Source organism: Osmerus mordax, chromosome 26, assembly GCF_038355195.1.
Source record: "Osmerus mordax isolate fOsmMor3 chromosome 26, fOsmMor3.pri, whole genome shotgun sequence".
NCBI lineage: Eukaryota > Metazoa > Chordata > Actinopteri > Osmeriformes > Osmeridae > Osmerus > Osmerus mordax.
In genome coordinates this window covers 5,069,728-5,087,804 of record NC_090075.1, presented here as the reverse complement: position 1 = coordinate 5,087,804, position 18,077 = coordinate 5,069,728, and positions in this window count along the sequence as shown.

The window sequence follows — 18,077 nt, the reverse complement described above, 5'->3', positions numbered from 1 at the left end:
ATACTATGGCTTCTCCCTAACTGGTTGCATATTCCTATGCAACTGAAATAGAGTATGGAAATTCACCCTTGACTTTTGACTGCAGTTTTCTACTTTACTAATCCAGTTTGAATAAATCTATTCACACTGGTTGGGAATTTTACCTTCTGGCATCTTTAGCTAATAAATGCCTTGCCTTTTAGGTTATACGTATTTTAGGTTGCTCTAGGCTTAAGGTGTGTGGGAAGGTGTGAGGTATGATTATGAGTGCACAGCAGTTCAAAAGAGCAGGAAAAGCAGCCCTGAATGAAACATTTCCCTCAGAAGCATAGCCATTGCAACTGTGTGTGGCTCCCATTGTGTGGCCGTAGGCCTGGTTCCACAAGCCTCCTCCAGTGTTTGATGACACTAGATGTGAGGTGATAGTCTCCTGACAGAGGAACGCACTCTTTCTCCCTCACACGCAGACACAGAGGTCAAACCCAGCCACAGGGAAAGCCCCGCGGAGGCCAGGGAGGCTGAGAGCACTATCTCTTTCCTCTCTTTTATTTTCCCTCGCTCTATCCCCCCTTATTTCCTCTCCCCCCCCCCCCCCCCCCCCCAACGACCCTCCTCTTCTCCTCTGCCTCTTTTTCGCACAGACTCCCCTTCTAGCCTCTTACTTTTTTTTTTCCTCAGAGGAGACGCTCACTCCTGACCTTGCTCGATGCTTGAGTGGTCGGGCTGCTCCTGGCTTCTGGAGCGCCACTGGGAGACATAATAAACGGCGCCCTTTTCATCCCCAACACAAAGACGGAGAGGAGAAGACTCCGAAGGCCTCAAAGGAAGTCGCGGAACAAAGGAGACCTGAACTGAATAGATCTGTGAGAGTGGCAGTAGTGGAGTTGAGGAGGTGGGAGGGGGGGGGGGGTATTGGGGGGTAAGGGGGGATCCTGAGCTAAGTTCACTTCTCTAAACACACACATATACACACGCTCCCTCACACACTCAATCTCTGCCTGTCTGTCTGTCTCAAAAAAAGCAGGGCATTGATTTTGTTTTATTTTTATATTTTTGGGGGACGAAGATGCCATTTGTTCTGTTTTTTAAGGGTCACAAGTTTGGCTGGTGAGAAGATTGAGGCGAAATGTTTTCTGCATGGAAAATTCCTTCCTGTGTGCAGACAAATCTCCCTCATAGGGCAAGTCTTAGCTAAAATACAATAAGATCAAACTGATGATAGCTCTGTGGGGAAAGATAGGATAATCGTGTCTTGAGGACAGGGGACATCTACCTAAATGAAATGGTCTCAGACACTCACCCGCCAGTAATGGTATCCTCAATTCAATGTCCATCCATCATGGATTCCATGCAAATGCAGCCTTTCTTGTAATCAATGGGATTTTTCATTTTACAGTTTCATAATTCAGGTTTATACTTTGATGCTAGTTTAGTTGTTCTTGACAAAAGCACTATTCACTTGTCAGTGGACATGCATACAGCATGTGTACAATATCTCACTCTCCAACTTTCCACATGAAATGTTTTCATGAACTGTCTTCTCCTAAACATTATTTCCAATGGGATATGCTTTCTACTTTTTTTGCCAGGTTTTTGTGTTGACAGAAGCCCAGGGGTGGTAATGAAGGAAAGTTTTACCCACTAAGACCTTATGAACACATATTTGTCTGTCAGCTTCTTTATCACATGACGATTTGTCCATGCTCACTGACTCTTTATTGCTTCTGGCCTCCCTTGGCTACCATGAAAAGAGCCACTGTTGGGTAAATAGTATGCAAACAGATGGCCCCACGCCCTTGTTGGCTCACCTCATAGTCCGGTTGGAGCAGCGAGAGAGGAAATGTGGGCTAACATGGTAAACCAGAAGTAGTGATAGTGTGAGGAGCCATATTGTAGCGTGGCGGTGCAGCGTAAAGCTCTGTTTGGTGAAGTTGTAGTGCTGTTAGTCTTCAGACTCTCACCCCCAGAGATGAACCTCATACCAGCCGTAGAGGGGTGAGACCCTGAGAAGGATGTGTTTGGAGACGGGACTTCAGAGGTTCATCCCAGACGAAGGGTCGACTACATCAAAGTCTCCTCCCATGTACTCCTGCCCCTTCAAACACAATGAGAATGAAAGAAACCCGGAGCGACGAAGAGGGATAATGAAAAAGAAGAAGAAGAGTAGTGTTTGGCTTTGAATTCAATCCCATGTAAATGAGATGGAGAGATTTGAGCCCTTTTTCTGGGAGGGAGAAAGGTCCATATCCGCTCCCCTCCGCCGTGCCCTCGCTCCTCCTGGTGATCAGTGGCTCGTCTCCCTCTCCTCACATCGGGCCCGGGTGACACGCCAGCGAACAAAGAAGGATTGTGGGAGAAAAAAAAAACGCCGGCATGCTAGCTTGGTGTCACATGGTAGCCAAGCGGGGAGCGTTCCACTTGAGTCATTTTTGGACAGATTTTTTTGCATAATCCCCCCTTTCCACCTACATGCAGACACACACACAGTCCTTTGCACTCTCACCCACCCCTCCCTAGTACCCACCCCCTGGTTCCCAGTCCACCACCAGACACACACCCTACCCAAAAACCCATCCCACAGTCGCGCCTGTCACCCCTCAGTGGCTACCCCCAAATTCCAGAGCGTAAGGCTGACGGACAGTTCAGAAGAGAGGGGAGACACAGCCCCACTCAGTAGTTCCTTTCAAGATTGTGATTAAAGATTTCTCCTTTTTTTTTTTTGTCGCGCTTTGACGGTTGCCTTTTTTTCTCCCCCCTCTTGTAACGCGGGGGAACAAAAGCTGTAGTCGGAGGCTACGTTAGCGGTTCGGTCCAGCCTCCCTCCTCAGGACTGGAGGCGGGAGTCTAGTTTCAGGGTGTGTTCTGCTAATACTCGTGACCTTTCAGTCCTCATCCTCCTATTTGGAGCCGAAGCCCCCTCCCCCTCCCTGCCAGGCCTCATTCTGTACGTTTTGACCCGACTCAAAGGGAGTTAAACTCATTGTTTGTTCACCCCACGGACCTTTCACCCTTCCAATATGCCAGCATTAATCTATTTTAGAAGGATCCGTGCGGGCGCCGCCATCTGGCTGTCGAATGTGACGGGCCTTTGTCTGACCTTGGCTATTGAGCGTCTCTCGGTGATCGTACTTCTAATGAGAAGCCTGCCTTCAGAGAATACAGTCACAGTTTTACTACTGGAGCAAGGTCAAATGTCAGCGTTGATGGATACCACCTAGTTTGATACTGGGATGCCTTCCCTTCAGGATTCTAACTTGGGGGGATTAGATTCCAGTTTTTATGTCTCTGTATAGAGTTATGAAAGTAGCAAGTTATTCAATTAAACAGCTAATTATCATTACAAAGTAATGAAGAAAAGAGTGCTAGAAGCACTGAAAAGTATAGAGGAGTGATATGAAAACTCAATCTAATTTAACTATATCAAAATAATAGCTTTTGAAAAAAATGTAGAGATGGATTTCATGCGTTACGGCTTGTGCATATTGCATGGATTGCTTTGTCAGACATATACTTTCTCTGCCTATTACGGGATACTTTGTGCAGCACATCCCAAACCAGCAAACAGAGATGCAACATTAGGGGAAATTAGAGGAATGTGATTGAGCAATGAGAGAGATGTGTTGCTGTGTGGAGCCTCACTAAGTAATGAGAAGGAAGTCATTTACCCATGCATTTACCAGTAAGTTGATTTTACTCTGAATTTGATTTGATCCTGTTATGATTGCTGCTCATTTGTCTGAGACCACACAATGCTTAGGAATGTGAGCGCAAGAAAAAGCTGTGTGTGAGTGTATGTGTGAGTGTGTGCGAGTGTGCGAGTGTGTGTGTAGCTGAATAGCATTCTGCGTTTCATGGTCTTTATGTGAGAAGGGGGTGGCACAGGCAAAGGAGCAGCATTGGAAAGAATGAGATTTTAGAGGTTACCCAGAGGATTCAGTGGCAGCAATGAGTGGATGAAAAAAAAAAAACAATTACATTTTTTCCAATTTTCGTTTAATGAGGTGTATATTGCTTCTTGGGAGAGTAATGAATAAAAAAATGTAATTCTTTTCAAAATAAATCAGTGTGTTTCCCCCACTGGTTCATTTCCCCCCCGTCTTGCAGTCTTTGTATTGTATCATTTTATAATCAGTGTGTCAAGTGCCAAGACATAATAACATATAATTTCCTATTAGGGCTTATGAAAAACCCATTTGCGTAGTGAGAGGGGAATGTTAGATCCGATGCTGTTCTTTTTGTGATCTTTTCAAAATGTCATAACAGGTATAAATAGGCAATTCAATCTCCTTAGCCCATTCTTCACATGGCATTGTTCCTGTGAGATATTCAATATTTGAGAGGAAATGTATTTGTTTTTCTTCTTCTTTTTTTTTTTTTTTTTTTTTTTTTTTCTTCTCCTCGAAAAGTTTATGCACAGTTTGAGTGAAAGTTAACTTTGAAGTGTCAGGAGTTGTCAGGAGACTCAGGTTAAATCCCTGGAGTGTCTGGAGGGCTTTTTGGTCTTGTGATTCCAGTTCAGAGAGAGTTTCTCAAAGAGAAGGGTCAGGCGATCGTGTTCACGCTGAAAGGACCACACAATGAGCATTTCAAACGCCACAAACCTTGACCTGTACTGAGGACCCTCGCCTGGGAGTGCACTCAGTCGCTCTCATAACAAACCTGTGAAGCCTCGACTGGTTTCTGATTCTTGTTCAAATACTAGCCTGAGAAATCTACTGTTATGTATATATTTATCTGTCACGCCTCCTTTCTGTCTTTTTCCTATTCCTCATAATCCTGACAAGACTTAGTTGACCCGACCTTTCACAGCACCTCTTGTGGCAGAGTAAAGCGACTGTTATGACAGCGTCATCGAGCGAGGCATGGGATCTTCCTGCCCCCCAGCAGAAATACAAATTAATCCTGGCGCGCAATCCCGCTCTGTGTTTGACGGGGGAGGTCACTGTCGAGGCCGACTTGGAAATAAGGCCAACTTAATTGAAAGAGAAATCTGTATTTCTCCAGCTAAACGATAGTGTCGCAGTGCAGTTCTGCCAAGAGGCCCGCAAGTAAAGAAAGCGGCTCGATGTGTAAACTTCTTCAGACAGGCGATGGACATGCACACAGATGCATGGTGGCAGGCCATTCGAACTTTGCTGGATTTGGGTTGTTTGCCGACGAGATGAGCCCTTTCCACAGCCACACAATACTATCGGCAGACACTTTCACACCTCTTTATACTGGCGGCCAAACAAGAAAAAAGCCAGGGTGAACAGCAAGGCCTCTTCAGCCCTGGGAGGTAATTACCTGGCGCTAACACCTGGTGTCACATTGGGATTGTAATTTCGCCTCAAGCTTCAAAAGCTACCGGCAGTGGCTACTTCATTCTGCTCCCCCTCACCTCTCCTTGTAGCACTCCCTCTCCCTCTCCCTCTCTCTCTCTCTCTCTCTCTCTCTCTCTCTCTCTCTCTCTCTCTCTCTCTCTCTCTCTCTCTCTCTCTCTCTCTCTCTCTCTCTCTCTCTCTCTCTCTCTCTCTCCCTCCCTCCCTCTCTCTCTCTCTCTCTCTCTCTCTCTCTCTCTATCTCTCTCTCTCTGTCACACACACACACACAGTCCTACTGTACTTTGTCTCTCTGTATATGAGACACTACATTTGATAGTTATTGTATCTTGTAAAACATGCCACTCATTCTCTCTCTCTCTCTCTCTCTCTCTCTCTCTCTCTCTCTCTCTCTCTCTCTCTCTCTCTCTCTCTCTCTCTCTCTCTCTCTTTCTCACCCTCTTATTCAGGACACGCAGACTAAGCCTCTCTAGCAGCCGCTGAGCCTGTCTGGCAGTGCCTCAGAGAGAGGCTCCTTTCATGTGAGCTTCTATCTTTACACTCAGCACCTCCACAGACACACACACACACTCACAGACATGCACCGACACCCACACACGCACAGACACACCCACACACGCACAGACACACCCACACATGCACAGACTCCCACAGACTCCCACAGACACACACACACACAGGCCCCACCACACAGACCTCCTCTCAGCAAGCAGGACCCAATGACAGGGGCCTTTTCCTAGAAGGCCTGTTAAAATGGATGGAGGGAGGGAAGGAGAGACGCAGGGAGGGAGGGAGGGAGGGAGGGAGGGAGGGAGGGAGGGAGGGAGGGAGGGAGGGAGGGAGGGATGATGTTGTTTCCCCCCATTGCACCTTTAAAACCTCTGTTCTCCTGTTCCCTCTGCTTTGAAGTTAATAGACCCTGCTCATTGGCATTGCATACCAGCAGGCAGCCTATGGGGTAGTACCCCCAACAGAAAATAAGACACTGATTTGATTGTGCGTCTTACTTCACCAGTCACAGAAACACAGATCCTGCATTACAGGGAGGGCATTGCAGCTGACCTCCCCGATCAAGAAACCTGCATTCCGCATGTGTAGGGTGTGAGTATGAGAGCTGAGAGCCGAGGCGTGGGGATGTGAGACGCCGAGATATTATGATTGTAATTAGAAATCAACCCAGGACACCTCTCTGTGGAGATCCTGATTGAGGATGATGGCCTCCTGAGAGCTGACAGATAGGTGGCTCGTTTGAATACCTAATGATCCCTGTCGGCCATCTTGGTTTCACGGGAGGGGAAACAAAGAAGGATGAGAAAAGATCTCTGTGTTTTTGGACTTTTAATCCTTTAGTCCTTATTCTGTTCACATTATTTGCGTTTGCACACATACACACACACACACACACACAGGCACACACAGGCACACACAAGCAGACACAGAACGCGATGGGAAGTGAGATAAACACGCTACTTAGGAACACATTTCCATGCCCCGTTGTGCCTGGCTGTGGCGCCAAACTGAGCCAATCCTGCCTGTGCCCCGAGAGCACGACATCCAATGTTTCCCTAATGTTGCCTTTCAAACCGCGGCGTGCTGCCGCATGCCAGGCCCTCCGACTCATCCGGACGCTGGCCCTTAAAAGCCATCGCGATTACAGCGAGAAGCCCCGCGCTGCGAAAGCAAGGAGGGACGGAGGTCACTGCCTCTGACATTCTCTCTTCTCCACCTCCGTGGGTAGTTTAATAATGTTATCACACGGGGGGTTGGTGTAATCCGAGGGAATTGCAAGCTTGTTTGTCGTACGTGAGCGCACATATGTAAACCCCCGTGTCTGGTTGAGGGCGGGCCGGCCTCCTCCTGTGTTTGCGCGGATGCGTGGCGGCGAGGGGAGAGAGGGAGGGATGGGGGGGGATTACGAGGCGTGTATATGTGCCCGTGTTTGTTAATCGTTGCACTTGTGGGGGATTTATCTGTTGTTGCGTGCGTCCGCGTACACCGTGTGTGCTTGTGTGTGTGTCAGTTTGTAATAGACCTTCCTCTTCACCTCCCCCCCCCCCTCCCTTCTTCCCCCCCATCTAATTGATTTGTACACTGGCGTGATGTTTATGAAGACAGCCTGTCCTGCTGATTCTCCATATGTCCGTGTTAGCAAGCAACGACTCTGTCAATATCAGAGGCCTGCCTTCGCTGCGGGCCGGCACTCTGGAAAGCATCGACGTTGTCTGAGGGAAGCGCTCTTTCCTACTGTCAGACAGTGTATGAGCTGTCATCCGGGCTAATGTTAGATGTTCGCCTAGCTGCCCCAAGGGCTAGTTTCCCTCTTCCTTCCTCCCGAGGGAGAACTGTAGGCAGGGGTAGTCTCAAGCGCAACGGTGTCTAGAAAGGTGTTGATAGCTTGACACAGAACCTGCAGGCAAAGTTATTGGCTGAGGTTGTCAGTGTAAAGTAGTCTTTGAAAGACATTACTGTAAATATGTGGCAGAGACAATCTTTGGATTACCGGGGATTGGAGGTTTGAGTTGCGTGTTGAGGAGCACGGTTGAATGTGTTCATTTGAAGCACTTGGATATAACCATCCGAGGGAAGCTTTCAACATGGCGGAATGCACGTCTTCCAGTGTTCATCAATGCAAACTTTTTTTCAAGTCACATCACTATTCTGAGCATTTTAGCAATTTAACCTGGATTGTCCCATTAAATAGTAGAGTATTCCACAGAGATCTTGTCACAAGATGTTCCCACTAGGTATTGTTTCCGAGGCCTAGTGTTCATTCAGGTCATGCAGTGGAATACCCAGTGAAAGAAACAAGCCCGCTGGTGTTGTTAGGATAATGCCTGTTCATTTCTAGGGTGGAGGGGTTGTCACGCCAACTCAGGAAGCACTTCCCTTTGTTTACGGAGGGACGCATCTTATGTTCCTGCCCTATCCTCAACCAATGCCAACACACATAACTCCGCTCTCCTTACCCTGGCCCATCTCGTCTGGGGAAGGTTGACATGAGACGACCTGGGCCGTAAACTATTTAGACAGCTGGCCTGTTGGAAGAACCGGTCAGGAGAGTGCCGAGTGCCGATTAATCCAGTCAGTAACTCTCTGACACGCCGTGTAACTTCCTGAAACGACCGGGCGCCGTTTGACTGACGCCTCTCACAAGCCCTCCGACGTGCCAGGGCTCCCTGCTCCGTCTATCTATCCATCTTCCTCTCCCGTTCACCTCCCCCCCCCCCCGGCAGCTGTCAGTGGAGGGTAGCGCAGGGTGTCTGGGCTCTGCTCCGCTGACATCCTTAAGGAAGATTGGCTCGTCTGAATTGACCGAGCCGAACGCGTCTGACGGAGGGTGCTTCATCACAGAGATGGCCGACCGTGGGGAAGGGGAACGGAGGATTTCGTGGGGGAGAGGTCCTCGTGTCTTGGTAGAGGGGAGTCCATTATTTACTTTGTCTTCTCCCTGACTGAGCGTGTATCTGACAGATTGGCGGTGATGTGACGCTCGATGATAAGGGGGGTGAAGGCACCATCACTCACCAGAGCAAAGGGGCTCAGGTGGATCAGATTGGAGTCCCAAACTCGTTAACTGTTTCAAAGTGACAATAGACCTTCCATTATGACAATGGGTGACCTTGAAGAGAACCTACGCCCTAAATACAAGCCATTTGCATGCTAATATGAATTGCAGAATATGTTTTTTTTTATTATAAGCCTTTCCATCATTCATGAGTCTTTCAGAGGGTTGGTTACTAAGCTTTGGGACACCTGTGGTGTTCTGGAAGGGACGGCTTATCCAATCTAGTGAACTCTTTGAGTGGAGCACTGTGACTAAGCCCCTTCTTGTACTCTTGCCGTTAGCTTGTTTGTTGTGTCATGTAATTAATTAGGAGACGTCCTCTTGTTTAATTACTTCGGTGCCACCTTTTAGAGTGGCTCAGATGAGTGAATCAGTGGGGCCAATTAGGAATGAACACAACGTGCTGTGAAGAGTCCGAAAAGACGCCGAGACAGGCCGTGTTGAGACTGAGAAGAGGCTCCACCTGTTTGAACAGGTTTGCAATCTGAAGGGGAACTCACTATCTGAGAGGTGTTTGTGTCATTTGTGTCCATGATTTTTCCTCCCATTTGTACCATGCTTCTTGTTTTGGGCACCTCTGGGAGACCACAGGGAGCAAATCAAGTATCCACCCTAAAAATAGTTCTAATTACACCAAAAAGTGCCCCATGAATTAGAGTCAGGATGTTGCCCTGACGAAGAATAAATGTTGGCCATTCTTGTAATTACTGGGAGACTGGCCTCATTTTCTACCCAGCTACCTTGGTCCAATCACAGGGACATGGCCCATGGCTTTGAGTCAGTTCTAGGATGTTCCAGAGAAGAGGAATCTGCTCTCTAGTTATCCACTGCCTATCTGGCATTGCTCTTGATTCCACACAGCTGGGGTGAGAACAACTCCAGGCCCCATCACATCAATTATGCAATACAGTATTGAGTCCATACGTTAAACTCAGAGGGGAAATATGTATACATGGGAAGGCAAAACCACAAGCACGCAATCCAGCAGCTGCATAATGAGATGGAGAGGTGATGGGAAAAACATGGATTGGTATGGATTGAGTTGTTTATTTATTTTGGATTGCTCTGGAGCAAATTAGCATCTCCCAATGAGAGAGAGGGGGAGGGGGTGCAGTTTCCTCTCATGGCGAGGGAAGGAGAACAGACACACCTGGCTAACTGACACTCTTCAGCTGCCCTGTTGTATAACCTGAGGCTAACCTGAGCTAACTCTTGCTGGCTGCATGCCTCATCTCAGTTTGTGATCAGTGCACAGCCAGACTCTGTCTGAGAATGGTCAACCAAAGTCATGCGCTGTAGCTGAGCACAATTAGATCCCACGCTTTAACACATGGCCTCTACACAAACATAAACCATTGTCTTGCACGGTGCCCTTCAGATTAGTCACTAAATGGCTCTCGTCACATAACTGCCATATAACTTACATATATGGTGTGCTGGGTGATGAGGGAGGCTTCTTCAGGTACTGGACTGTCACAGAGTTATTTAAAGCCAATAAAACAAGGGTTTCAAATATGAGGCCCTGAACTAAATGTCAATCACTGCTCATTGCCCCCCAGTGTAATGCATTTCAATAGGTGCTCCTTTATATTCCAGTACAACCACTCATCACTTACTTGACCTGGTCGGATGTCACTGAGGGCCTCTCTTCCAGGTTAGCTGCAGGCGATGATTTAAAGAGCACAGTAAGGACCACTTGTAAGCACTTCTCAAGGGCCTAAGTTGGAAAATCCCCTGTTTATAGCAAATCCGTCATTCAGTTCTCCGTTTAAGGAAATACAAGTAGATTAACATGTATGAACCTGGTCGTCATTTATATCCCTCAAGATCCTGGAAAATACGAAACCTAAAAAAGGGTGGAAATATAACATGAAATCTAAGCAAACAGCTTTGGTGAGAAGTTTGTTGAAGTTGAAGTGATTTTTGGCGGGGCTTAGGCTGAAGTTTTAAAAGGCCAGCAGGGAACATATTGGCTGAGCGCACAAGGTGAGGTAATGCCTGGTGGGCAAGTACTTTAAATGCTAATTCCTTCTGCCGTACTCCTCTCCACCTTTTACCCCCCACCCAAATATCGCCCCCCTACGCTTTCCCCCAACTGAGCTAACTACTTATGAGCCAATCTATTCCCCCATATTTCCACAAACACTAACAGTTCTCCCATCACTCCGCTATCCCGTTGAGTGACCACAAACACAAGATGGCTGTCAAAACAGCTAATCCAAATTGCCGTCCTCTGTCGTTAAAAGAGGAGGAAAGGGATGAGGAATTGAATGGTTTGGATATGTTTGTGTTGTAGTCAACCAGGAGTGGATGAGCAGTCACGCGTGTTTTGACATTTAAGGGGGGAAAAGAGAGGGGGAAAATAGCACTGAGGAAAAAAATCCACCCAGCTAATGGTGGGGGCATTTCTGACAGGTGCATCATGTATTTAGCTAACCTGGTCCCGAGTTTCAGCATTCCACTGACAGCTCAGTGCTTTTGCCCTAAACGGGATATTATGCAAAGGTATGGTTCAATGCTTCCCTTCACAAGTGCCTTTTTCTTGATGGTCAAACCCCCCCTTGCTTGGTGCCCCCTACCCCCCCATCCGCCCCTCACCTGCCAACTCACACCCATCCTGTTGTTTATTTTACCATACCCATCCTCCCCCCCCTTTCCCAGTGCTGTGCTGATAGGTAATTGCGTTGGCATGTGAGACGTAAATAATTGCCTATTTTCCCTCCACTCTTGCCCATCGCTAACCGCTTTTCACCGCTGCCTGCATTCTCCCTCTAACTATTAATTGGACACATCTTCTGTTTTCAATTACCCTAATTGGTTGCACTTGTAAGTTTTACAGGAAGGAGAAAGAGTGGTGCATTTCCATGTCCTAACCTGCTCTCTCCCAAAGTTGCCAAAATGGGTTGCCACTAGAATCTCTATCGCTGAGTCCTCAACTCAAATCTTGAAGGGCTTTGTGAACTGCTTAAAATGGACGCCAGAGCTTTTCACCCCCCCAACCACCCCCCAACCACCCCCCAACCACCCCCCAACCACCCCCTACTGCACAATAGCGAACGGGCCAATTAAAGTCTGATGGATCCTCAAGCGACCACTCCATTAAATCCAAGATGTTGGCCTGCTTGATTCCGACTAGGGGAAAAAATGGGAATGACTTTCAAAAACACCCCCCCCCCCCACACACACACACACAAACTCTTTTTTTTGTTGCCTCAAACTGTTTTCTTGAGATGAAACATCAACGTTCTGGCATCAAGTACAGGTTGGACTCCTAGTAACCCGAGTTACGCCTTTGGAGTCTCGCCGTCTGATGGACATGGTGAGTCTATGTTTCACACGAGGGGCTGAGTGTCATGTCAAAGTTCATTAACCCTTGTGTTATCTTCGGGTCATTCTGACCCATCAGTCATTGTGACCCACCATCGTATTGCGACAAATTTACCTCCTACAAAAACAAAGTGAAGCATTTTCTTTTAACTGTCGGGCTGTCTCAGACCCCCCACATTGCAATGGTTAAAAGAAAATTATTTTTATTTGTTTTTGTATTGGGTAAAATTGGGTAAACACAACGGTGACCCGAAGGCAGCACAATTAACATACAGAGGACTGAGGAGATGATGGCTGTCGGTTGTTCCGTGATCTCCGAGCCCCCTACCCACCTGACTGTACCTCTCCGTTTTTCACCCCCACACGCCAACAACAACATCGATTCAAAACGCAGGAAAACAGAGCTCACTCGCAGCGCAATCTGAAGTCTTGATAGACTAGATGGATAGTATTGATTTGGAGGCGTAGTATTATTCGCCCGCATGTGTGTGTGTGTGTGTCTGTGTGTGAGGGGAAAGGAAATGTAAACACCTCAGAGGCCGACTGAATGATTTCATATGTGCTCAGACTCTGTGGACTCCACCCAGCAGTTTGAGCCACGGTGGAGGTCTCTGGCCTCCAGAACGGAGCGCCCAAACAGCCCCACACCCGCCAGGCTTCTGGTTTTCTTCCTCGGCCACGTCGCTCCTCTGCCTTTCTTCTCACCCACCGTCAACACCATTAGAGGGCTCTTAAACACGGAGCACGGGGGAGCGGTCGGACCACAGCTCCTCCTGGAACCAGATGTTTGGATCTGGTTCGTGGCGCTGTAAATCGCAGCGGAGCGGAGCTGCTCACCCTCGCTACCAGCTTGATATTCAACTGGCCACACGTGACTCCCTGTCTTTGATTAGGGACGTCATCCTATTAGTGATGCGAATGATTGACATTCGTGAGCGACAACCTGCTGGAGGGTTTTGGGGATCCAGGTGAAAGTTGTGTGAAACGTTCCCTCTGGAACAAAGAAATCTGCCATTCCTAAATCGTCGATAAGCCGCTCACACAACCCAAAACTCTCAAAAGCTTTGGATACTTACAAATTGGATACTTACAAATTCAATAATAATTCATTTAAATCTTGAATATTGTGGTTCTACTGTGTGTATTGGAGCCCATTGGCACCCTGAGCTGTCATGTGGCTTTGAGGCCAGGTCAGTTGTGACAAGCATAAGCTCAGCAAATATTCAAAAACACCCAATACACTTAACCTTTTGACATCCTCTCTGAAACGGCAAAACTGTATAATCCAAGTCACAAGCAACTATGTATGTAACCAATCAAAGAAATAAGACGGAGAGACTGTTAATCTATGGCTTAATACTGTGCTACTTGAAATCGAATGGCAGTCGTTGTAAGTGTGAAAGTGTTTTTTTCTATAGATCAGGCGTAAATCCTTTGATGAACTTGAAAATCATTTGAGAAAGAGATTTTACACGAAATCTTACTGGTGTGCTGGGACGTCTTTACATGATTGTGTTTGTCAGAAGGTTGTTAGCCCGCTAAACCTTGGTTTGGGATTTAGCACAAGTTCTCAGATCTCGATGGTTCTCAGAATGCATGGCTCTCTGTACCACCTCCCCCGCCTCCATGCAGCAACGCTTTCTACCTCTCTGCTACAGGCCAGAACATTGCTGTTTCCAATTAGTCTGTCTGTGGTCACCGTGACTTCTGGTAGCAATTGTGCGCCTTTTTAATTTATCCTACCTCGCCAAAAAAAAGAAGCCCTGCCACCCAGACGCCCCACTGCCAAGCAGGGTGATGTCACTGCCTGAAAGCTTTCCTCCCCCTTGCACTTTTCCTTTAAAGCTTGAAAGTCCAGGCAGTCCATTAGTTTGTCTGTCTCCCACACAACATAAAATCTCTCTTTGTGAATGCATGAAATATGTATTGGCTCAGAGACAGAGAGAGAGAAAGAAAGAGAACTTTTATCCCTCTCTCTCTCTCTCCCTCTCCCTCTCTCTCTCTTTCCCTCCCTTTGTAATCCCACACTGATCAAAACGGTCAGGATTGATCTCTTTCTTCCTTACATTCAAATGAGAACAATTCATTTATTTTGCTTTGGATGTGCCTGTGTTGTGATGCCTGTCATTAGGAGGCAGGAAATGGAAGAGCAAAAGCTCAGAGCAGCTTGACATAGACTGAACCAACAGCCTCTGCATGGGGTCCAAACCTAGACAGCTCTTTGAATCAGAACTGAGACCCCCACCAATTTGACTTTCTGTCAATTACTCTGTTTTGTTTCTCTGTGTTTTTCCCAGTGCCATTAACCCCGAAAGTGCAACTGTGCCGTCTAATGACCACAACACAGAGCGAGCAGAATGATCGGATGTGTCTTTGTGTCAGTATGGCTGGCGAGGGATCAGAGCTATTTCGCTTCACGAAGGGAAAAAAAGGCTTGTTTTCTCTTGCTTTCACCCTCTTCCTCCCTCTCATTCCTAATGTTCGATGGTCAAATACAGAACAAACACAATTTAGTAACACTGCAGGGCGTTCGTCAGTTCACGCACCCGGCACAATTAGAGTAACGCGATTCAGACTCTTCTAGTTTTCGGGTTTTCGGGTGATAGTACATCTTAATAGTTGGAGATGACGTCCTGTCCAGTCCTCCACTGATCGCTGCATGGGATCGAGGCTATGAGGACAGAAATCGGATGGAGACTATTGAGACCCAGCCCTGGGTCAGAACTAATACGGGGTAAAACCTAACCTGAATGAAGTCAAACGTTATATATTGCTCTCTTTTTCCAAGTGCGACGACACAATGGCTTTAACAGACCTTTTCATTCTGTAGATATCGACCCCCGGGGCCCCAACTCAAACCTTGTTTCCACAGAATCATCTCAGGAATCACGCGATCTGTTCTTCTCCACGCCTTGGTTCTCTCCTCCCCTCCTGCTGACTCGGCAGTCTTCGCCTGGCTTGCCTCACCCAGGCTGCCTTGTCCGTCCGGCCTCGCCCAGGCTGCCTCGTCCGTCCTGCCTCGTCCAAGTTGAGTCTGGCAGCCACAAGACGAGCCGGGCACTGCGGATGATGATTTCCTGACCGGGCGATTCTGACAACCATCTCTTACAAGATAAATCCAGTATTAAAGAGAAGGAAATGGAAGCCATGTGGAAAATGGACAACTATGTAGTAAGGGTCATTGTGATTACCGTACGGTCGGTGAATGTACAGTATAGTACCCACACGCAAGCACACAGACACAAAAACGTGCACGCACATATATAACATATATGACAGAAACAGATGTGGATCGTTAGTTACATAATAGGGTCTGTACAACTGTGTTCCTAATTTGCATAATTAACTAGAGAGTAAAAGAATACCTCTGACAGCCATTGATTCATTTGAACCTAATTATATTTTACATGGTTGCATAACTCCTTACTGTTCAAAATAACAGCTTGTCCCCTCGGAGCAATATCACATTTAATTAAATCTTTTAACAGCATCATCTTAATGGAGCATTTATTTGGTGCTTTATATTAGCATCATATTAGAAGATTTATTAACTGACAATGTTTTTAAACTTGATTGTTAACAGGAGAGTTCCTTAAATGTGTAAGTAGCCAGCATACTGGTAACAGACACTTAAATCTGATTAAAAACTTCACCATCACCTCACCCAGAGTACTGTACACTTGGTGTTCTACCAAAACATGTATCACTTGATTCTGTGACTTGATACAACACAAGCTCTTCTCCTGTCTGGCCCCCCAATGGTGGAATCACCTCCCCACCTTCATCAGGGACACTGACTGTCTCCCCACCTTCAAGAAAAGGCTTAAGACGCACTTGTTCCGGGAGTACAACGGTACTTAGGAATGATTTGCTGGACCAGATGTTAGTTTTCCCCTGGATGACAATGACTCTTATTGAGACTTGTTGCTCTTGTTGGTTAGTTGTAACTTATTGGGTGTGCTTTGCCTTCGGCAAGGGCACAACCTTTGTAATCTCACATATATATTATTGGGTGTGCTTTGCCTTCGGCAAGGGCACAACCTTTGTTCTCTCACATATATATTATTATTGGATGTGCTTTGCCTTCGGCAAGGGCACAACCTTTGTTTTCTCACATATATATTATTATTATTCTTTTTGCCCCCCTAAAACTCAGCCAATATTTGGCCTACATAGACAACGTAGGTGTCAAAAGTTTCGTCTTGGTAGCGATTGAGTTGCTTCTATTGGAATTTACGTTCCGTTGCATGGTTTAGGCTTAAGTTAAGTTTTTGTGGCGAAAAGTGAAGCTAACGGTGGCTAATTTGCTAGCCACAGTCACTGACGTTACTAACGTCACTGCGTCACTAACGTCACGAAAACACGCGTGACTACCTTTGGCAGAACATTCGTTTCGCATCTGTTAACTTGGGGGATAGCTAGGCTAACTATAGCTTTACTGCAAGGCAGCTGCAGAAACGCCACAAGCAAAGAGGCCAGGGTGATAAATATTTACTCATTTTACTTTGTGATATGACACACAATTGTGATGTGTAATGTACAATATAAGCTGATATTATTAAGGAAGTACATCTACTTTCGGAAACAGTAGTCTACTATTTCACTGAAATATTAGCATCATGACATTAGCCTGTGTTGCCCGGGCAACACATACTACAGTGGTCTATGATGTATCTGTTTTCAATCGTTAAAATAAACATTCCTCACATATACATTTTCGTTGTAGGATTTATTCTGACATTAGTAAACGATTTGTTGGTGAAATTACCATTACCTGTGGTTTCAAACCAGTGTAGCTCACTGCAACGCTGTAGCTTACGCGAGACACACTACAAAAACATCTAGCTACAGTACACAGCTGTTTAGGAAGTCAAACGGTGACAGAAAATTGTTCGTCACTCCCCTTACTTAAATCAAAAGTCTATGTAACTACTAACCTGAACTTCATTGCCACAGCCAAAACTTTGTCAATCTGTTCATGAAAATAATTAATTTCAGCCTAAACCGTACAACGGAACGTTAAATCGAATTCAACCAACGCAATCGCTACCAAGACGAACACAGCAGTAGTCTACTACTGTACCGTAGTAGTACAATTTACCGGGGAAGCTTCTCCACACAGGGCTATATCGCACTTGGCGTTGTTACTGACAATGATCGCTACCAGTGAGCTTTTTATGAAAGCGATTTTCCACTAAATAAATGTCAAGCTTATTTACGTTTTTGGGGGCATATTTTCAGTTAGCAGATGGTACTGTTTGAATCACGATTCCATCTTCTACTGCTGGTAACGTCGTAGAATAATATTCAAAGGGGGTTCTTTATTCATGAATGAATGCAATATGAGTAGGCTAAATGCCTGAAAATATCACGAGAAGGGAAAAACTTAAAAGGACGTTTAAGTCATAGAGATTAGGTCAATTTTTTACACCGGTCTACCAAATGTATTCGTTTTGATTCAGCTATGAGGCTGCCTCTTGCAGGGGAAATGAGAAGACATCTATTTCATTCTACACTTCACTCGTATTTTGAGTTGTAAATGAGCAGCAAAAAAAAAATGCTTTTAAATCTATGTAATCTTTATAATTAATAAGTATGTATTTTTATATAAAATATACAGAAATATCAGTTGTAAAAATTTCATTAAAAAACGGACCCCTGTGCAAACGACGCAAGCAAGCACACCCTACAATTTCCCAAGAAATTGTACCCTCTAGTTTAATTTGTTGTACTCGCTGTGAAATATTTTACTGTTGCTTGCTTTTCTACAGGTACACTCTTGCACTTTTTGAGATTCATGTTGTTTAATTGTAACTTGTTTAACTACATGCTCTTATGGTTCTTCCCTTTGGCATTTATTAGTTTTTTCACAATGTATGCTTCAT